The following is a 16,089-nucleotide window of genomic DNA, read 5'->3' as shown; positions in this document are numbered from 1 at the left end:
CCATCATGCTCTTAAGGAAGTGTAGAATGGCTGACAGTAACAAAATATTTAGGATGATTAAACGTGAGATGGACACATGCAAATCCGTCATGCTGACAGATTGGCAAAGGGAAAACAAAGCTCTACTTCACAGAATCGCATCTAACGAAGAAGAACTCATCCGCAACCCGTGCAGAGTCTTACGCAAAATCAAGGATGCTGACTGGGCAAAGACAATAGACACTGCAGCCAAATTACAGCTCACTTCACATCTTCCAGTCAACACGAAAAAACGAAACGAGCTGCAATACCTAACAAAGCAATTTCCGAACAGACAGGCCCGCAACCTAATCTTACGTGCACGTCTAAACCTATTAAAAACAAACGAAATTCTACACATCACATTCTCGCGCAATCGGCCAGTTGTCGATTTTGCCACGAAACAGCACCGCCGTCAAAGGCAATAGTACGACACCTACTGATGATTTGTCCAGCAACCCGCGCAATAAGACAGCGATATCTTCCTCAAATGGCGGGTTTCAACATCCTACAAGAGGAAGAAACGTGGTGGTGCAGGCTTATTGGCAGCGATAGAACTTGGCAAATCGCCACGGCTAAAATCTTGGAATATATCGTCAACAATTTACTCAATCTCCACTTGTGATCAGAAGTAAGAAGGCGGTTACAAATAACAGCAACAGACTCGTTTATGCTAAAAAGTGTAACATAAGGCGATTGAGAAAGATGTAAATGGGCAACAATATTGTAAAAATCTTATTTTTGATTAAACAATAATAAAAAAAATATTTAAAAAAAGAAGAGGTTATTCGAGGTGAGGTCACTTGCTCCGTGTTCATTTTGGAAAACTTGTGTATATATATAAGCTGTTTTCATTGTGTGAAATATATAGAGAAGTTTATGGTCAACAGTGACACCTAGTGTCCATTTTGAAAAATACAGTGTGCTGTTCGAAGAATGATCTGTGTGAGGAGTACATTATTTCATTTGAGCAGTTTCAATTGCTACTGTATACAGAATATCCCCTAGATATTTTGAACTATCTGCATTTATTCCACCATTGTAATATTCCCAATTGAACGGTGTAAATACTTCTTTCATATCATCTCACCCATCTCAGAGTACGCGGATATTATTCTGCCTTCTTGTCTATCGTTTGCATTTACCGTGCATGTCATGTTGCCATGCTTTATAATATTTGCATTTACTTTTCATTGTCTTCTTCCAATTCATTTTTACTCAAGTCTCGGGAGGATAGCTCAGCGGCAACGTACTCGCCTTGGCCATAGAGCCACACAGGTTTGATCCCCGGGTCCGTGCTTAGAAACCTCTGGGTATTAAGCGCGTTATAAATAACCTATCATATCATATCAAGAGCATTTTTTGACTGGCTTCCCTGATGTCTGCCATGATCGCCTTACGTCTGCAATCAGTCTTGTATTGCATTGGTTTGTCGTAGCCCATTGTATTACTGCATGTGCACCAAGGTCCCTGGCACTCTGGTACACCTCCACCCCATACCAGGTGCTGCCATTGCCGAGGTTTGCACAGTAGGTCTCCCATCCGCACTGTTGCGTGGAAATCAGGAAAATATATCAGGTTACTAATTTTTCATGTGGAGGTAATTTTGTGGAGGCACTAACTAGTAAGAACCCTCTCTGGTTCAGATCATCAGCTGTTGAGGGTCCTTTGAGTAATCTACACACTTTAAATATAGTTCTTTATCAGGTATCATTTAGAAGGAAGACGACTCAGGAGGGGCTGGGCATAGACCTCCTATAAAACGATCTGTGGCAAAGCTAAGACGCTAGTTTCAACTAAGCCACAAAAATTGACCAAGGCAAATGTTTTGGGAAGGAGAGTCGACAGAAAGGTGTAAATCCGATGGAGGTGTCAAGGGCACGAATCTTCTGTTGGGCTGTTTCCTAAACTACTGCTCTCTGCCGGATCCTGCTCTGACACCTGAGAGAAGTGTCTTACAGAGAACACTACATTTAGCCACAAATCCTCACCTTCTTCCTACGCTGCTGCACGCTGAAGGAAATACACTGTGGTTCACTTTAAGAATTTCAACGCCGCCCACTATAATCAGCTGACATCAGCTGACTTGAAAAGCGAGACCAGTGCACCCTTGAGGCATGAAGCCCGCGGAGATGTCAAAGACGGCAATCTTCTGTTGGGCTGTTGGGCGTGTGGCAAATTTGTGAGCCTGCCCTCTTTCCACACTCAGAAGCAACCCGGAGACCTGCCTCGAACTTCCCGTGTAATGTGAGTGGTTCCATTAAACGCACGTAAGTCTGGAAACACTGTGGGCAAGTGTGCCTTTGATTCCCAGTCTCCGCAGCATATTGTTTCTACCACTCATAGGATCAAGTGGGGAGTACGACACACACATTACCCGCATGAGACTCATTGGATGACTGGCCCCTTATAAGCCATTCATATATCCTGTGCGCCATCAAATCGAACAGCTGGTACCGACGTACTCACAATATTTCCACTACCCACAAGGCTTTCTATGCCAATGGCAGCCCCCATAGGCCCTGTCACGCAACTTCGTGGCAAACTGGGATCGATGATAGACACAGGGACGAGTACGCCCACTATTAAGCCGCAACAGTCAGACCAAGCGGAGCAAACGAATGTTCGAACATCAATAACAATATTCCCTTTGGTGACCAAGAAAAAGAAACGGAACTGAAAGAAAGTACACATTCTACTGCCACGGGTGAGCCGCCGCCGCATCCTGAGGAACATACTACAACTGTAGACAGGAGTGCGGCGGAAGACGCATAATTGGTGGCTGTAGATACAACAAGGCAAGACATCGCTGAAGACGTAACTCCAGCGATGCCCGCAGCCGCTTGCCCTGCTGCAACCGACCTGAACTTCGTTGCATTCGAGCAACACGAATATCGACCACCCAAAAACAACGACTCCATTCAACTCCTTCCTGGAATGAGGAACTACTGATGAGCGACAAAAACACAAATAAAGAGCGACCACTAAAGTTAACATATTTGATCACCAAAAAATCAAATAAAGGTCATAATATAGTGTGCACTACAGGCCCTCCTCTCTATAGGAATATTATTTCAGAGTCTGGGGCCAAAAATTGCAAACATGCTGTGCCCTATGGAAGAGCGAACCGATCACGGAACACTCAGCAGCAGCTGGTCTTCAGATCGAGGCTCTCTGGACGGTTGGTAACGGCAGATTTTTTCACTCAAATCGCTGGGAGCCAGGCCACTTACACACTTAAAAATCACACACGCTACCTTAAATGTAATGCAGTCTTCCACTGCCAACCAGTGTAACATTCTGCGCAGGGGGGATACATGAGCTGATTCGTATTTTGGGCTTTTTGCAGCCTATGCATTTGTTTGGTCGTGATGTCCATCAGAAGACTATTGCAGTAGTCCACCACCATCGCCTGCTCCTCATCAGGGATAAAAGGTAATGCTTGGCGAAGCATAAGCAACGAGTAAAAGACTGCCTGAACTGACTGTCTTGCCAAAAGCATCCTACATTTTTAATCTTAGAGGCAAACTGAAGTTCTTTGCCTAAAATATTGGTAACAATGGATTCTTTAGAAGCCGTGACAAGATGTTTATTTTATTTATTAACATTTATAAAGTCCACAGCAGCCCAAAGGCATTGTGGCGCTGTTACAGAAAATCATACTTAGTTACATGAAGAGACAAGAACAGGGGGAGAGACAGTGGGGAGAGAGAAGGAACCTGATAGTGGTCAAATGTTATGATGACCCTACTGGTGGTAATGGGACAGTGTTCAGGCCCATGTAGACAATGAATGCAGAGCTATAAGGAAGAGGAGTAGGAAGAGTATGAGGGAGGAAGGGATTCAGTTGAATAGCCTAGTTTTTAACATTTTCCGAAATGACAAGTGAGAGGACTCAGCTCTGAGTGGGTTTGGTAAGGCATTTGATAGTTTGGGGGCAATGTGGGGTAAGCCAATGCCACCCGCTTTGGCCCTCTTAATTGGGGGGATAAGCAGTTGATTGGTGCGACAGGCTCTTTTTGGACACGAGGAGGTGGCTCTGACAATTTTCTCTGACAGTTAGGGAGGGGCTGTAAGTCCGAGGCACTTGTGAGTCAAGGTAAGCGTCTTAAAGGTACTCCGTTCCTTGACAGGGAGCCTATGTGCTGCGCGTCTGGCATGTGAGATGTGGTCTCTTTTGGGAATGTTTAATGCTGCTCTGAGGGCATTGTTTTGAATAACTTGAAATGTATTCAAATTGTTGGCTGGGGTGCCTGCTAAGAGGATATTACAATAGTCTAGTTTGGCCCCAATGGTGGCTCTAGCTATTGAGAGACAGTTCCGTTTAGACAAATAAGGTTTTACTGCATTTATTAGTTTGGTAGTAAATGCTGATGTGGAGGTAATCGAGCTTACCTGTCGTGCCATGGACAGTGTGGAGTCTAAATAGACCCCTAGTGTCTGTACAGATGAAGAGACAGGGATACGGATATTATTGATGGTGAAATCGCTGTATTGTTTAGCAAGTTTGCTTAAGGTTTCTTTGGGGCCGACTAAGAGGATCTTGGTTTTGTCTCCATTGAGACATAGCCCATTGGTTGCCATTCAAGCTTGAATGGTGGTGTATATCTCATGGAGAGCTTTGGCATCTTAATCATAGGAGCCTGATAGAGGTAGGATGACCTGTGTGTCGTCGGCATAGTTTGTGTAAACTATGACGATGGTGTCCAAATTGTTGAACAGAGGTTTGGTGAATAGATTCTAAAGAGTGGGGGCTGTACAAGAGCCCTGGGGGACTCCACAATCAATTGATTGTTGTTGGGACTGCACCCGCCTGGTTGGAGAAGACCTTCATGGCTCTTCCTTCCAGGAAGGAAGTGATCCAGGAGGTGGCATCTGTGGAGTATTGGGCTGCATGGGTGAGATGTTTAGTGAGAGATGCAGCCGACAAGTTCAGGAGTAGGAGAAGAGCTGGTTTGCTTTCGTCCATGATTCCTGTTATTTGATGTTTAAGATTGAGAAGGGCAGATTCAGTGCTGTGACCTTTGCGGAACCCTGATTGCCTTTTGCTGAGGATGCAATTAAACTCTAGGAAGTGTTGTATTTGGTTGTGAGCCGCTTTGTCAAGGATTCTTGGGAGAAAAGGGACCATAGTGATGGGTCGGTAATTATTGGGGGAGGTAGGGTCTAGGGAGTTTATTTTTAGGAGAGGGCGCACCCAAGCTTCTTTGAGGCTTGGCGGGACAGAACCTGAAGCGAATGAAGCATTAATGAAGGCTGTCAAGAATGGTGCAAGGGGATCAGCGCAATCTTTAATGATGTTGGCTGGACATATGTTTCCTTTGCAGATGGATGGTTGTCATGATGCCTACCCCCGGGGACCCAGACCAAGTCCAGCAACCCTGGAAGCAGGCATCAAGTTATTCCAAGCAAGCCCAACAACCCGTGCTAGGGGCTATTTGGGTGCAGTCCTAGCATCTATGGCGCCAGGCTCATATGGAGAGTCAGTCCTGGTGCCATAGGCGCCAGGCTCATAGATTAAAACTTACCTGATGCAGACCATGCTGCAAACTTACCTGATGCAGACCATGCTGCAAACTTACCTGATGCAGACCATGCTGCAAGAGCTCCAAGCCAAAAGAGGCTTGGAAGGGACTACTTTACCTAGGGAATATTTTTTTACTCGGGTGGGGCTGGGGAGGAATACTTACCTGGGACTACTTTGGAGGCTATTTAAACCACGCCCGAAGAGCAGCACACGCTTCGCGTTATTCTGCATCCAGCAGCGTAACGCTCACCGTGCCTGCAAGTCTGCACCCAGTCTTCTGCCACGCCCGCCTCGAGTCTAGAGCTCCTAGAAAAAGGGAGAAAGAAGGAGAAAAGGTTAGAACAAGAGCAATACCTTTGATCCTTACCTGAATTCCCGATCCATCGCGCCTTCGAGCTGGAAGAAAGCAGTTATTTTATGCGCGTCGCCTCGCCTGCTGCAGCGCCGCGCTGAACTCACCGGCCTTCGCAGCATCTTCACATTCCACCGCATCCTTCTGCATGTTCCCGCCGCACTCCGGCACCTAAGGGGAAGACAAGAACAGCAAGGTGAGCCAAGGGAATACACAGAGGCAATATTAGTTACCCACCATAGACTTACCTGATTTTACCACCGGGGGTACTATTCCTCTTCACGGGTCGGCGCAGCTTCCACTGCATCCTCGCCGAACCCCGGCCCCTAAGGGGAAACAAAAGGACAGCAAGGTGAAACAAAGGGACAAACAAGGGGAAACCTCCTCACCACAATAGACTTACCTGATTTTACCGCCGGAGGCATTATTCCCCGAGACTTCATACTTACACTCAGCGCCTGAAAAGGGAGAAAGCAACAGGTTACATATTGACATTATTTTATCGAACTGTGTTGGATAATACAAATCCTTACCTGAATATCACCAGTTGCCACGAGGAACTCTTCGCTAGGGTCAAGGTGTAACCTGCAAGGAATCGGACAGAGTGAAAGTCAGACATTTGAACTCTTACGAACTTACAGCGACTTGCGGGGAATCTCAGAGTCAATATTGTTCTGGAACTCACCAATTCCTTCGAGCCAGTGAAGCAACTGGTTATCTACGCGCCACTGCGCTCAATGCAGGATGGAGAGCTCATCTTTCCAAACCATCAGGTGAGACTATAAGAGGGGACATCAAAGGTGATCAGTGGGGAGAACAGCAGGAGTGGGTGGGGGGTTAACGCTCAACTCCACGGGTGGTTAATTCCCTTTCTCCATTTGCAGAAGAATATTCCTACGGGCCAAGCAAACGAAGCTAGGTGGGCCAGTCCAGTCCGTCATCTCGGCACTACGCGTCACATTGGTGGAGACCGCAGCTGTCCAGTTCAGATCGATGCCCCGTGGGAGCCAGGTGAGCGTAACAATGGTTTTAAGTGTTTTAGGAGGTCCTGGGCTTCTCAATCAGTGACGTCTCGGAAGGAGTAGAGGTTGTTGTCAAAGGGGTGGTGATATGGTAGGGCGAAGGAGGGAGGTCGGAATTCTTTTTGGTGGAGAAGTTATACTTTGTTGAGCAGGGCTACTTGTATACTAGAACACCAAGCTTGATCTTTAGGGATATCATCAGGGCTTGCGGTGGGAGTGACTAGGTCTGAAAATATGGTGAACATGTCCTTGGACTGGCACTTGGCATTGGTTATCCGCGTGTTAAAAGAATTGGATTTGGCTTTGATGATGGCTTCTTTATACTGAGCAGATAACTTTTTAAAGTCTGCCTTAGAAGAGTCAGTGGGATTAGTTTGCCATTTGGTCAATGCGTTACGTTTACAGTTGCGGAGGGCAGACGTTCCGCTGTAAACCAGGAGTTAGTGTGCATAGACCTTTTTTCTTTTTTTTTTGTTCTAGTAGGGTGATAGCGTCAATTGCTTTTGTGAGGGTGTCTAGATATCTGCTAATAAACCAGGGTTATTAGAGAAGGGGGGGTTTGAAAGCAGGTACTTCCAGGAAGAGTAGGACGTTGTCCTTGGTTAATTTTGTGCACTTCTAACCCATGCTGGAGGTGCATAGGTGAGTGTTTTAGTGGTAGAGGCTCTGGGAATGGAGAATTGTATGAGGCTATGATCAGTCCAAGGGTACGATGAGTTGGAGCTGATGGTGGTGGAGCAGTTATGGTCGGCCACCCAGTCGAGGAGCAACCTTTGCAGTGAGTGGGGTTCGTGACTCTTTGCACGAAGCCCATGTCCTTAAGATCTTTTGCCAACGCTGTGGCTGCTTTGTCTTTAGGGTCATTTAGCCCCAAGTTAAGATTGCCAAGTAGAATAGATTTGGATTTGGTAGAGGTCTTGAGGTTATTCCCTAATATGTGGAGTAGATGCCACTATAAGTCTGAGGCCGGGCCTGGAGGCCGATAGACCAGGTGCATCGTGATAGTGCAGTTGGTGGAAATGGATAGTTTGGCAGAGAGGATGTCTGCGTTACAATCATGAGAGGGGTTGATCATTCTGGGAGAGAGACCTTCTTTGGTTTATGTCCAAACAATATAAGCTCTGTCTTAGATGCATTCAGCTGGAGCGCAATCCACAAATGTATGTCTTCCACACACTGATTAATCTTACAAAAAGCATCCTCAATATTGCCAATTTTGATGTACCTCATCACCTCATCCTCTTCCGAATATGCCACTATTAAACACCTCCGTCCTACTCCTGTCACTTTTCTATTTCTCTCCACCATCCAAAGTCCTTCTTACCAGATCCGCCCATTCTCCTTGAGTCACTGCACACTGACATCCCTATTGTCAGTTTGGTAGACTTTAACCTTCCCAGGCCCTCCGTGGCCAACCACCTTGATCTTAACTCCCTCTTATATGACCATTCCCTCAACTGCCTTCACAACCAGTTTGAGCACTCCAGATGGGTTACTCTCTTGACTATGTCTTACTTGCCACTTCGCTGTCCTCCTCTCAACCATCCATTAACCCTTCTGCCCCTGACCACTCCATTGTTCGCTTTAATGTTGTGATGCTTCCACCCTGTACTCCTCATCCCCCAATCAATGACCAAATGGAAATGCAAGCAGGAATCGTTTGCCCTTTACCTTGATAATATGAGGAACTCTCTCCTGTTTCTCTCCCATATTCATGCCTCTTCCATTGGCCGTGACTTTCTTTGGCTTTCACTATACACATGACTCACTTTGACCAACACTACCTGCACACATGATCACACCTTTACACTCTCATCCTCAGCCCTGGATCACCTGTGAATTCTAGACTTTCAATACAAACATGCTCCATGACCCACAACATCGCACATATACCGAACCCCAAGCTTACTCCTAGCCTTCAAAAATCCCCTAGCTGCTCTCTCTTCTGCACCAGACTTTGCCAAATCCTCCAACTTCACAAACGTAATATCCTCTCTTTGCAATCGCCAATATCAGATCAGTATTTGGGCCTCTGCTGGGGAGCAGGTATAAGTGGATCTAGGTCACCTGGCCTAAACCCCGCCCACCTGGTGCCTTCCTGCTTGCCGCTCCTTTTCACCACTTAGCAAGCCCCGCCCACCTGGTGCCTTCCTGCTTGCCGCTCCTTTTCACCACTTAGCAAGCCCCGCCCACCTGGTGCCTTCCTGCTTGCCGCTCTTTTCCCTACTTAAGGAGCCCTTCAGCCTCTTTTCATTTGCAGCTGGGGAGCAGGTGTAAGTGGATCTAGGTCACCTGGCCTAAGACATGCCCACCAGGTGCCGTCCTGCTTATCGCTCCTTTTCACCACTTAGCAAGCCCCGCCCACCTGGTGCCTTCCTGGTTGCCACTCCTTTTCACCACTTAGCAAGCCCCGCCCACCTGGTGCCTTCCTGCTTGCCGCTCTTTTCCCTACTTAAGGAGCCCTCCAGCCTCTTTTCCTTTGCAGCTGGGGAGCAGCTGTAAGTGGATCTAGGTCACCTGGCCTAAGCCCCGCCCACCTGGTGCCTTCCTGGTTGCCGTTCCTTTTCACCACTTAGCAAGCCCCGACCACCTGGTGCCTTCCTGCTTGCCGCTCTTTTCTCTACTTAAGGAGCCCTCCAGCCTCTTTTACTTTGCACCTGGGGAGCAGGTGTAAGTGGATCTAGGTCACCTGGCCTAAGCCCCGCCCACCTTCTTAGCCCTTCCTCTTCCTTCCTGGTCTTAACTCTTAGATGAAAGGCGTCTCTTGCCCGGGCGTCGAAAGTGAAGGGCAGTCAAAGAAAAGGGCTATTGCTGTTTGGGCTTGTTCAGACCAGGAGGATCCAGGGTCCGACCCCCTGCTAAGACAGCAGGTAAGCATGCACCAACATGTGTTTACACCCTCTGTCCCAACAGGCCGTTCCCAACCTCTCTGGTGCCCCTGTGTTGTTCCCTTGTGCACCCCCTCTTCCTGCACACAGGAGTCTGTCTTGATACATTCTGGTTTCACCATCACCGTCTTGTGGCCAATGCTGCATTTTACTTTTATGGACTTCATTGATTCACGGTGCGTCACCCTTTCTCAACTCTCATGCTGGACTTCCTTTGCATCTTGTACTCATGGTGGCCCTGAATCATGCTGTTCCATCTTCATCTTGTATCCTGGCTTGAAACATTATGTGTTACTACTGACTTCTGCAATTGTATTAGCTCTCCTCTCTTGCTTCTCCACTCTTTTTGACTGCTTAATCTCTGTTCTCTCCTCCCCTCCCCTAACCCGTCCTTTTTCCTATCTCCTCCCCTCCTCTCCTTACTTTCTTCTATGCACTTACTCTATCAGAATTGTCCCTGGACCTACTATGATAGCAGCCTCGTCTGTCGCTCCCCTATCCCCTTACTGTTGCCCCCCCTCCCTCCAGCACCATCTGAAACGTTGTCAGGCCTAGTACGATAGTCACTTGTTTTGTTCCTCCCCTCCCTTTCGGCACCCCTCTCCCCCACCTTTTGTTTTCCTCCAGCTCTACCAGAAATGTTGTCAGGCCTGGTATGGTAGTTGCCTGTCTGTTTCCATTTCCTTCCCACTCTCCCCCTCCCTTCCTTATCTATGTTTTAGCACTTGCACTATCTGAAATGTCGTCAGGCCGAGTACGATAGTTACTTTCACATCCTTACTGTTCATGGCCTGTAAGAATGTTGTTGTATTTTCCCTTGTTCCCTTCCTTGCCTTGAAGCACTTTGAAACACATTGTGTATAGGCGCTATATAAATAAACTATCATATCATATCATACCATACCATTTATACATCTGCCCTACGTTAACTTATCTGGTCTTCTGGTATCAGTTTAGGTCTGTTTGACACAAAAATTGCCCTTTCCTATTTAACTGAATTTCTTTTGGTAATTTATTTGTTTGAAATTAAGGGGAGAGACCCCCACACGCCCCTCTTCCCCCCACCTTAACGTATTCCCTTACCCCACCACACATATATATTTATTTTATTTTGACAAAAAAAATTCAACAGAAAACGATCAAAAATATTTGGTCAAATAGTAAAGGTCAATTTGACCTGCAATCAAGTATGCTAATACCCTGGTATCCACTGGCACCTCTTTGCTGATGATGCAACAATAATTTTCTCCTTTCCCACCCTCACAACGGCCATCTTGGAATAGATTATCAGCTTTCTCACTGCAAAGTGACACTGAATGGCTCACCGCTACCTCAAGCTTAACTTTTAAAAAATGGAAGTCATCTTTCCCTCAGCTTCCAACGCCATCCATACCCTCCCTACTATCTCCTCCCCACCTGCCTTTCTTGCTCCATTGCCAAAGGCTAGCAACCTTGGGTCATCTTTGACAGCAACCTCCTACTAAAACAATTCATCAATACTGTAGAGGAGGTCCCAAATAAAACCTGCACTCCAATCGCCCATTTTGAAGTACTAGGAACATTCACACTAAAATATGTGACCTATGATGAGCAAATAAACCAGCAGAGAGCCACAGTAGGGCTCTGCCCAGTGCCTATCAGAAGAACAGCACCTATTGAAGTACCCATATCAAAAAAACCATGGACAGTAAGGTATCCATTAAGAAAACACTACCAACAAATGAAACGAAATGAAGATTGCCTAAGTACAGTCCCGGAAGAAACCAAAAAGGTCTTAATGGAAGACGAATGGTGACGTCACAAGGACCCGGACTGACTTGCAGATAGAAGAAATGACAACCAGAGAATGATGCAAAGAGACGAAACGCCATGAATAAGGATATTGTTTAAAGCTGTAAGCAAGATGAAGACATTCGACCAGTTTAAACCTGTAAATATACTTGGAACCGCAAGAAAGCTAAGAAAACAGTGCGGCTTGCTATGCTTAGTTGAACAATAGTGCGGCAAGCGCCATCATACATAATCTACCTCAAACAAAGCACAGTATTATAAGTGTATTTCTACTTTGCACAAGTAGCATAATCAGCCCAGGTTACTAAAGGCCAAATGAGAAAGATTCATATTTAGCAAAACGAGAAGAGACGGCTGAAACGAAACTCGGCAGAGGCAACTCGTGCCAGGAAAGCCAAGGTCATACTAATAAGAGGCGAACAGTAGCTACATTTAATTGAAACTAAGAACAGAATATCCTGCCTCTGAAAGGTCGAGATAAAAGGACATAGGCAGGTGGTGGGCTAAATGAGAATCAAATACACAAATTGAGAGAAAAGAGACAAATTCACGGTGTAGGAAGCACGTGACCAGTCGAGCAAGAAAAAGCGAGGGTTCACACCTACGCTTGGCACCTGACCAGGCAGAGATATCAGAACTTTTCCAGACAGAAGATGCAGCCTCGAAGCCAACCACAGTGAACTAATTGACACATGGCTACTAAAGTGATGATTGATTGTAACCATAATCGGAGGAAGGCCGGGTAAGTAAGCGTGCTGCTAAGCGAAGTGGAAAAGTATGCATGGGGTTGGTGCCAACCCAATCACAATGGACCAAATAATCTAGGGTCCTATAGTTAGTAGAACCAATGGGACGTCGTACATTTAGTGACGTCTACAGTAGTCATTTTTGAAGGAAGGGCTTAGATGTCCACCTGACAGTATTTACCCAATCTCCTCACTCCATTACTATATACAGATATAGTACTTATAGTAAAGTTATAGTAAAGTTACCTTTTCCTAACCAATAGATTTGCATGTTAACTTTTGAGTGTTACACGTCAATGATGACGATTTTTGAGTATAAATGTTACAACTTGTATGAAGTTCGTTGGAGCTGAAGCGAGAAGGACAATCGCATCACTGCTGATATCCATAACTCCCCGTTTTTTGTACTTGTCATTAAACGGACTCCCTTTGCCAAACCATTGAGTTGATCTTATTGATTGTAGTTGGAGTAATGAATTTGCACCCCATCTATCTCAAGGGTGCAGCTATCTCGTCTTAAAGTACTTCTGAGCAAACCTCGGCTGTATGGGCCGGCCGGTGGAGAACTGCCTGTTCGGTAAGAACTGCCCATTGCTGACTCAGATGGGGTGGCATGATTAGGGCGCAGGTTCCTGAGGGGACGAGGTGGCAGAATATTTATTCTTTTACAGCTGTGAAGCCTACACCCAGCTACACTTGTGCTGTATCACTCTCTGGCGATGGTCACTTTACAGTTGTCATTAAAGGTGTACATTTCCACAAGCAGTTTGTTCGCTTAGTCAGTACTTTCTTGTATTCTAAGGCTGACAGACAACCTGTCATCACAGGAATAGATGGGCAACCATTAGCATATAGAAGAACACTGTTGTTTGCTAAAAAGACAATTCCAAAATGAAACAGGTTTCTTAATTTTAAAGCCACCAGTTTAGTTCCCTTCAATTTTGATTCGTTTTTTCGGGCTTGCTTCTAGAAGAAAATCACAGTTTGTGTGCCATTTGCATATGTTTATCGTATCCCCGTGTATATTTTCAAAGACATTTTTAGCTTGCCAAACCGCTCCATTGAAATTAAATGCTTCTGTTTTATTGGGGTAAACTAAGCTATGGGTGATATCCCTTCTGGTACATAGACTGTTTTTTACTACATAATATTTAGAGCTGAGGTGAGAGTAAACACTAACTCTGAGTACGTATCATTTGAAACTGAGCTGAGAGTAAATGTATGCCGTCTCTTTCTGGGTGCATGCTATTGGGTTGTTGTCCTCTTGGTGACTTCTCTTCTCCTTAAAGGCATGATGTATTGTTGCTTGTACACACCTCATGCATCACATCAAGCTGCATGCCTGCATCATGCAATGACTACAAGTGGATCTACCTTAAAAAAACGAATCCCAAAAGCTCGAGTTACAACATTGCGAAGCTGACTTGTTCGCATTTTGAAACTTGAGCTTTTGGGGTTTTCTTAATTTGTCAAACCCGCTTTACATTTACCCTACACGTAGGTGCCTATCATACATGCATAACCCAGAGTCAAGATTGCAGACATCTCAAATGAGCCCATATCAGGTGTGAGATGCACCACCAGTCTGGATCCTCACTTATCATGTTGTACTTGTCCTATAGTTTGGAAGCACGATGATCCGTACAGTACACGATTTCCAAAGGAGGGAAGAGATGTAGCTTTGCCGTGGAGCTCCAGAATCCCGAATCTGGCATCAGAGAGGCAGGGGGAAGAGATAAGACACCAGATAAAGAACCAGATGATGTAACTTATGCCCCAGAGACTGATATCCAGAATAGGTTCTCTTAACTGATTGGGCTGCAGCCTGGGTCACAGCAGGGCGCCAACTCTGATAACCTTCCCAAGAACCTATGTACCTCTGCGGCCCGTCTGGGCCAAAGGGGCGGTGACAATATAGAGCAATGTGAATCCACTCACTGTGATGGTTGCAAACATCTTGCATCAGTAACAGCCCAACTCAAAAAAAGAGAACGAGGCTTTCTGGCATGAAATTAAGCTAATCAAGGAAACTCTTGGGGGAATGACAATCCAATTCTTTAACAACAAGCAGAATGGGGATGTGGAGGTGTGGGGCAGCCCGCGACGCCATGTATTCTGGAGGTCCGGGGGCTCCAACATCCAAAAAGATAACAGAACCAAAGTAGGTGATAAGGTCCTGGAAGTTATTCATGTGCATGAGGGAAATAACTATCCAAAGAGATTTGCAGGGGGAAGAGGGGCTAAACCTTGAATCGATGGTGGGCGAGCCCTCCCAAGGGCTGCAACCAGTTACGAATCACATCCATTTGATAAATGTGCCCAAGTTGTAAAACCCCAGATATGAAACAAGAGAAGTCGTGCACTTTTTTGAGCCAAAAGGGATGTAATTGCATCATATGGAAAGACATGACTGCATGCATATGATTGACAGGACCCCAGAACAGAGACGCTCTTAAAGTGCAGAGGGTGGATGAGCAGTTAGTTGAGGGACTCCTGCTAATGTAACAATGGGCCCTCCCACCATCTCCTTTTCCTATTTCGGATCCTGCTGTAGTTGTGAACACAAGAAGAGATGCTATTCGAACTAATGTTAATGTTAATGTTAAAGGATATTTGTACCGCGTACTACCCCATCCGGAGTGGTCCACTGGCGCTCTATGGACCAGCCTGTATGTGTTTTACCCAACCAACCTACAGCTTTAAGTAAGGAACCCCCAAATATTTAGCTTGCAAGTCTCTTTTTTCCGCACACACAAGGCTAATTTAAGAAACATAAACTGGAGGGCCCCTCACAGAAATGATGATGGTTGACTAGAGGGTCCTCTACCACATGTATTACCCACTTCTGTGAACGTAGGCAGCGGACTTGCTGCCGGGGAGCTCGATTGATGGGCTGTGCATCCCAGTCCTGAATCTGTTCACTCGACTAGATGGGAGCCCGTAGAGGACATGGGGGATTCAGAACCATTAGGAACTGAGGACACAGAATCTTTGCCGGGTGCGGGAGTGCAAATTATACCTTGGAATATAGAAGGGGTGAACAAATACTTAGATGATGGAGATTGGCTAGCTTTTATTCACCCCTTTGGAGTGATTAATCTCCAAGACACATGGGTGATGGAAGTGCCCCCCCCTGCAAGGGTATGCTACGTTCTCCATTCCAGCCACCCAAGGAGGCCTTCTAACTTGGGTAAATGCTGCACTCTTTGCTGCTGTAAGTGTACCTTCATGATCGCTCTGTAATTCAAGTCAGACTTAACCAGGAAGGGATGTTGTCCTGCAGAATTCTGACAAATAGGGGAGTCAGACAGGGCTGCATTCTGGCTCCTTGTCTTTTTAATCGCTATATGTTGGATATCGGGGAGTATTTGCTTCCTGATGCCTTTGCCTCCCTTACATTGACCTATTTAAAGGTCCTGTTCTGTCTTAACCTCATAAATCGAGAATAAGAGATTTGTAGAAAGCACAAGCTGTGGCTATAATTAAAGAATTGGGCCGTGTGGTCTCGAAATGTGGAAAGTTCTCTGTTATCCGTATGGTGGAATTTTATGAAGGGAAAATAATCCCCAGACTTTTATTTGGAATCGATACCTTGTTTTTATGGATATTTGAAATTTCAAAGAAATTAGAGGGATTTATTTGAAGGAGGCTGTTGCGAGTTCTGAATTCAATTCCATTCCCTGTTGTATGTTATGAATTAGGCTTGTCTTCCTTAGAATGTAGAGCGCAATGCAGGATGTTAACA

This window comes from Ambystoma mexicanum, chromosome 10 (genome assembly GCF_040938575.1).
Source record: "Ambystoma mexicanum isolate Mex_15411 chromosome 10, UKY_AmexF1_1, whole genome shotgun sequence".
In the NCBI taxonomy this organism is placed as follows: domain Eukaryota; kingdom Metazoa; phylum Chordata; class Amphibia; order Caudata; family Ambystomatidae; genus Ambystoma; species Ambystoma mexicanum.
This window is presented reverse-complemented; position numbering follows the sequence as displayed.